Genomic DNA, 7,611 nt, shown 5'->3' on the forward strand with positions numbered 1-7,611 from the left:
AAAAGGGAGGGAGAGACTTACCTGGGCCACTTACCAGATCAGCCCAGCAGTTCGGCCCAGCTGACTGGACGACGCCAGTCATCGTCTCCACCGCGCCAGGAGGACAGGGGCGTGTGCCCGCGGCGCGCACACACGTGCATCGCCACCTCCTGCTTGCCACCGACCGCCTGGAGTTAGCTGAGGACGCCACGCACGTCTGTGAGTCCCACCTTCTCACTCTCACCCCGTTCCCTGCCTCCTCCGCTCTCTCTCTCGCTGGACCGAATGTGCCCGTTGCCGCCCTCGCTGTTGCCGCGCCCACCGCCGCGGCCTCGCCTCACAACTCCAACAGCTCCGCGCCGTCGTCCTCGTCTTCTCCGTCAAGCCACGTGTTGCCGGACGCCCCGTGGAGCCGTCACCGCCGTCGTCTTCATCATCGGCCGCCGGAGATCGCCACCGTCATCCCGTCGCCTCCAAGCCATCCCCGAGCGCGCTGAGATCACCGACGGCCTCGCCGTGAGCTCATCTACCGAACCCCTCTTCTCCCCCCCCCCCCGTTTTTGCACGCTCCAGCTCCGTTCCCCACCATGGTCATGCTCCGCCCGCCGTCGCGAGCTCCGCTCCGGCGAGCTCCGGCCTCCCTAGCTCCTCCCACCTATCCCAGTAGATGCGGGAGAGCACGGGCTACGCCCCGGTGCTCTCAGCCGCCGCCCCCGTGGCCAGCAGCGCGGACTCCATCGTGACCAGAGGTCGCCGGCGACGACCTCGCCCGCCTGACGTGCAGGCCCGGCCTGCCAGGTGATTAGCTTAAGGCTAATCACCATTTAACTAAACCCTGACACTGACAGTGGGCTGCGCCCTAATCTTTTAATCAAATTAGTAAAAAAACTGTTTAACACTATGTCACTGACGTGTGGACCCCACACGTCAGGTTTGACTCTGGTCAGCCCTATTGACTCGCTGACATAGTGATGATGTCATGCTAATGCAATTAATCATTTTTTGGATTATTTCTATTTTGGAAATTCCAGAAAATTAGCAAAACTTCTAAAATTCATATAAATTCAACCGTAGCTCAGATTGAAATAATCTATATATGAAAAATTATCAGGAAAATTCAATCTATCCATCTGTACCAGTTTCATGCATGTCAAACCAACTTATACATGCTGTATAAGTGAAAACACATAAAGGGCATTTCAAATGCTTAAGTTTGGAGTTGCATTTGAATCCTTGATTCAAATGAGCTCCATTGAACTTGTTGCTGGTTACATTAGCACAAACCACTTCACATCTACATGCCATGATCATGCATCATTTTGTTGCATATGCTTGTGTATTGATTGTCGGCACCGTTCTTCTCGATAGGTCCAGCTCCAGAGAGTGTTCGAGAGTACCTGTCTGAAGAGCAGTGCTCTACTGTCGATTTATCAGGCAAGCAAACCCCCTTGTTCATTCCGATACAATCCCACTCTCTCGCTCCTGATCTCTTTTATTGCATTAGGACAACAACGATTCAACTGCTACTTTATGTTGCGGTAGTTGAACTCATTCCTCTGCATGACCTGTCATTGCCACAGTAAATAGTTGAAACCCACTAGCATGTGTAGGAGTTGATTGAGCCATGTTGTGTTCCTACCATGCCATGCCTGCTATTGCTTAGAGTTGTGTCAGGTCTGGTTCATTGGGAATGAATTAGAGTGTTACGATATGTTCTGGTGCTGAGAGTTAAGTGTGTGAACATGATTTGGTAAAGGTAGCGGTGAGAGGCCATGTAGGAGTACATGGTGGGTTGTCTCACTGGAACCGTCCTTAAGCACCGGGTTTTGTGTATGTTGTCCAATGACTAGCTACTACCACGCATTGGAATGCTTAAGTGCCCCTCTCGACTTATTAACCAACTTGATCTCGGTCCAGGAGTTGCAAATAGTTTCTGGTGTTTGTAGGTAGTGTTAGTAGTCTACCAAGTGGCACCCGGCCAGGTGGGCTTGGGACAGACTAGGCACAAGTGGCACGGTGTACCAAGCGTAGGTCCATCCGGCGAGGTGGGCTTGGGAACCCTGCACACATCGTTTGGGGCTGTGAGTGAAACCCCGGACGGATCTCCTTGCGGATGGAACGCGAATAGGCGATGAACCTGGACTAGAGTCTTGTGTGGTTAGTTAGGTCGTGGCCGACACCCTCGCCAGGCTTCCGCTTGAAAGTTGCCGAGATACATGACGTGTACATGGCGGTAAGTGGCGAGAGCATGTGTGAATAAGTACACCCCTACAGGGTTAACATGATCTATTCGAATAGCCGGGTCCGCGGTTATGGACTTCTTGGATGCTTACGTGGTACATAGACAACTTGAAGTGGTTACTCTAAAATGCTCAAGACAAGTGTGAGTACTATGGATGGCCTTCTCGTAGGGAGACGGGAATGAATCCATAGTGGTGTATTGATGTGGTGATTAGTGGACGCGTGTGCACTTTCTTACCTCAAAGAAGTTACTCGTAGTCGTAGAATAGGTTAGCCACTGAGTCAAAGCTAGCTTGCTGCAACTGAACCCCACATTGCCTCCTTGATACTAATGCATGTATGATAGGATCTGATGTAAGTCTTGCTGAGTACCTTTGTACTCACGTTGCTTAATTAGTTGTCACATCCCTAGTTCTGGTATGGCCTAGACTAGCTAGTCATGTGTGCATCATGTTTAAATTTCATTTACATTTGAAATGGGGATTTGTGAAAGCCTCAGAAATCTTTTTGAAAATGATCAAGATAAAAATTGCTTCAATTTGGCACAAGATAATGTTCCGGTTTTTCTCTAAAAATATTGGCCAGAGGTAAAATTCCAACAATTATTTTTGGGAGCTCAGAAGTATTTATTTTTGGCCATTTGAGTTAATCCAGTAAATATTTGCATAGGATATATATATGTTATATATATTATATATGTCCAATAATTCTGATTTTTAATCTGGGGCTAAGCTGTCGGGACCCCGATCCTAAGTCACACCGATCTAGCATGTACGGTATTCCCACGGGTTCCACCTTACCTGGCCCGGGACTGTTTGTGCCTTTTAGCTCACGGATATGATGGTGTCTCTAGCATCCATATGACAGAGAACCCGGGCCGACATGACTAGTCGTAAACCCAAAGTGGCACTACCTTATAGGGATAGGCATACATGACCAAGCGACGAACATGTCGGTCATCAGTGAGTGAATCCGGGTTGTAGCAACTGGGCTAACAGGACTCCGGGAACCCGTGCTGTAGCAGGCTAGCAAGACTCCGGTAGACACCGTGTGACATTTCCCTGAAGGGACAGACACAGGAACGAAGAAGGACACATGCCGGCCGGTCTAAGTGTTCCGGAGCAGTAGCAACTGGGTTAACAGGACTCCGGTAATCCGGGCTATAGAAGACTACCATGGCTCAGTGGAAGCACTAGACTACATTTCCCCATAAGAAAGGCTACCAAGGATAGACAACTAGGTTGTCGGATCCCACACATAGCAATACACGTCACACCTACGCATAACATGCAAGTATGTGTTGTACAACATGGCGTCACAACATAACTCAAACTCATAAAGATAAAGGCCTAGAAGAGCCACATAGCATTTAATACAAACAGGGGTCTCATGACCCATCATTCAGAGCATACAAGCAACGGAAGCATTACATGTCTGAGTACAAACAACTACAAAAAAACGCTGAGAAGCCTGACTATCTACAAGATCCTCCCAAGGGTACAAGATCGTAGCTGAGGTAACAAGCTAGTCGTCGAAGTCCACGCAGAACTACTACTGAGACAGAAGTCTCATCTGAAAAACATAAATTAAGCAATGTGAGTACAAAGGTACTCAGCAGGACTTACATCAGATCCTATCATACATGTATTAGTATCAAGAAGGCAATGTGGGGTTCAGTTGCAGCAAGCCAGCTTTGACTCAGTGGCTAACCTATTCTACGACTACGAGTAACTTCTTTGAGGTATGAAAGCGCACACGAGTCCACTAATCACCACATCAATACACCACTATGGATTCATTCCCGTCTCCCTACGAGAAGGCCATCCATAGTACTCACACTTGTCTCGAGCATTTTAGAGTAACCACTTCAAGTTGTCTATGTACCACGTAAGCATCCAAGAAGTCCATAACCGCGGACCCGGCTATTCGAATAGATCATATTAACCCTGTAGGGGTGTACTTATTCACACATGCTCTCGCCACTTACCACCATGTACACATCATGTATCTCGGATACCTTCAAGCGGAAGCCTGGCGAGGGTGTCGGCCACGACCTTATTAACCACACAAGACTCTAGTCCAGGTTCATCGCCTATTCGGGTTCCATCCGAAAGGAGATCCGGCCGGGTTTTCACTCACGACCCCAAATGATGTGTGCAGGGTTCCCAAGCCAACCTCGCCGGATGGATCTACGCTTGGTACACCGTGCCACTTGTGCCTAGTCTGTCCCAAGCCCACCTGGCCGGGTGCCACTTGGTAGACTACTAACACTACCTACAAACACCAGAAACTATTTGCAACTCCTGGACCGAGATCAAGTTGGTTAATAAGTCGAGAGGGGCACTTAAGCATGCCAATGCATGGTAGTAGCTAGTCATTGGACAACATAGACATAACTCGATGCTTATGGACGGTTCCAGTGAGACAATCCACCATGTACTCCTACATGGCCTCTCACCGCTACCTTTACCAAATCGTGTTCACACACTTAACTCTCAGCACCAGAACATATCGTAACACTCTAATTCATTCCCAATGAATCAGACCTGACACAACTCTAAGCAATAGAAGGCATGGCATGGTAGGAAGACAACATGGCTCAATCAACTCCTACACATGCTAGTGGGTTTCAACTATTTACTGTGGCAATGACAGGTCATGCAGAGATGGGTTCATCTAGCGCAACATAAAGTAGTAGTTGAATCATTGTTGTCCTAATGCAATAAAAGAGAGCAGGAGCGAGAGAGTGGGATTGTATCGGAATGAACACAGAATGAACAAGGGGGTTTGCTTGCCTGGTAAATCGATACTAGAGCACTGCTCTTCAAACAGGTACTCTCGAACACTCTCCAGAGCAGGGCCTATCGAGAAGAACAGTGCCGACAATCAATACACAAGCATATGCAACAAAATGATGCATGATCATGGCATGTAGATGTGAAGTGGTTTGTGCTAATGTAACCAGCAACAAGTTCAATGGAGCTCATCTGAATCAAGGATTCAAATGCAACTCCAAATTTAAGCATTTGAAATGCCCTTTATGTGTTTCCACTTATACAGCATGTATAAGTTGCTTTGACATGCATGAAACTGGTACAGATGGATAGATTGAATTTTCATGATAATTTTTCATATATAGATTATTTCAATCTGAGCTACGGTTGAATTTATATGAATTTTAGAAGTTTTGCTAATTTTCTGGAATTTCCAAAATAGAAATAATCCAGAAAATGATTAATTGCGTTAGCATGACGTCATCACTACGTCAGCGAGTCAACAGGGCTGACCAGAGTCAAACCTGACGTGTAGGGTCCACACGTCAGTGACACAGTGTTATACATGGGGGTTTTACTAATCTAATTAAAAGATTTGGGAGCAAGGGCCCACTGTCAGTGTTAGGGTTTAGTTAAATGGTGATTAGCCTTAATATAATCACCTGGCAGGCCGGGCCCGCACGTCTGGCCGACGAGGTCGTCGCCGGTGACCTCTGGTCGCGATGGAGTCCGCGCTGCAAGGCACGGGGGGCGGCGGCTGAGAGCACCGGGGCGTAGCCCATGCTTTCCCGCATCTAGTGGGGCAGGTGGGAGGAGCTGGGGAGGCCGGAGCTCGCTGGAGCGGAGCTAGCGGCGGTGGCCGGAGCTCGCGCGGTGGCCGGAGCACGGCCATGGCGGGGAATGGAGCCGGAGCGCGCAAAGACGGGGATAGAAGAGGGGTTCGGTAGAGGAGCTCACGGCGAGGCCGTCGGTGATCTCCGCGCGCTCGGGGACGGCTTGGATGTCACATCCTAGCTAGTTCATGCATTAGAGTGTTGCATCATGTATACCTTTCACAGAAACTTGAAATGGGGATGCCAGAAACCCCCGGCACCCCCCTGAACACAACTAGGGTTTACTAAAATCCTTTTCAATGAACCTGAAATGCCCTCCATAAATGTTCACCACCTTTGGTCCTGGCCAAAACCTCAGCCAAAAATGGTTTCATATTTTTGGAGGCCATTCTGGATTTTTGCACCAAGCCATAAGTATTTGCATTTGGGCAATTTAAATCCTATAAATATTTTTAAATGCCCAAATAATCTTGAAGGTATTTTTAGGCTGTTGAGAATAATTTCAAAGGTGCCTCTGAATATTTTCAGGATTTTCCTGAATGGAATAGTATTTCTACTATTTCAAAACACAGAACAGAAATAAATAAAAAGAAAAACAGAAAGCAGAGAGGGAATCCTACCTAGCAGCCCGCTGGCCGGCCCAGCACTGTGCTGGCCCGCGCCAGTCAGCTGCTTGCTCCCGCCAGAGCAGGCACAGTGGTGACGCCGGCGTGCGCGAGCTCGCCACGGCGCCACCTGCTTGCCGCCTCGCCGTGGACGAGCTGGACGACCTCCACGTCGCGCCCCCGAGCCCCTGGACACCCCCATTCGCCCCCATCGCCTCTCCCTCGCTCTCTCTCGCCATGGCCGACGCAGCCGCTGCCACCTCGCCGGAGTAGCCATAGCCACCGCCGTCCTTGCGCCGCCCCACCGTGTCCAGCAGCTCCGCCGTCGCCTTCTCCTTCGAGCAAGTCGAGCCCCGAGCGCTCGCTTGCCCCGAAGCCACTGCTTCGACCCCGCCTTCACCGCCCACCGCCGGAGAACCCCTTCGCCGTCACCACCGCAGCAGCTCGTCCCCGACAGCGCCACTTAGCTCATCGCCTCTGCCGTGAGCTTCTGCCCCTTCCCCATCCTCTCATTCCTGCTGCCGCCCCTTGCGTCGACCATAACCAGCAGCACCGCACACGCCGCCGCACGAGCTCGTCGCCGACGAGGCTCCGGCCATCCAACGGTCGCACTACCATGGCCGTTAGCTTCACTGCATCGCCAGGAGCCCGTAGCACCATCGCACGCCCCTCGCCGTGCTCTCTAGCGACTGGTTCGACCACACCCGTACCCTGGGAGCCGCACGGCTCGTCGCCGGCATCAATTCCGGCGACCCCGAGCTCCACATTCACCACGAACCGACGCGGGTTGCTCCTAGCTACGCGTAGGTGCTCTCCGCCGCCCATTTGGTCGCCGGAGCACGAATCCCGCCCTCCACCGCCGCGTCTGGACGTCGCCGGCGACGAAACGCCGGGGAGTTAGCGTGGTTTGACCACGGGTTTGACCCCCCAGAGTCACTGACAGTGGGGCCCACCTGCCAATTAACCTGAGTTAGAGTTAAAATTAATTCTAATTAGTTTAACTAACTAACAGTGACACTGACACAGGGGATCCACACGTCAGGTTTGACCTGGACGACCCCGTTGACCGCTGACGTCATCATGACACACTGCTGACGTAATAAGTAACTTAATTACTGGAATTATTCTTATATAGGAAATTCCAGAAATTATCACAAACTTCAAAAAATCATAGAAAAT

Source organism: Aegilops tauschii, chromosome 7 (assembly GCF_002575655.3).
Source record: "Aegilops tauschii subsp. strangulata cultivar AL8/78 chromosome 7, Aet v6.0, whole genome shotgun sequence".
Classification (NCBI taxonomy): domain Eukaryota; kingdom Viridiplantae; phylum Streptophyta; class Magnoliopsida; order Poales; family Poaceae; genus Aegilops; species Aegilops tauschii.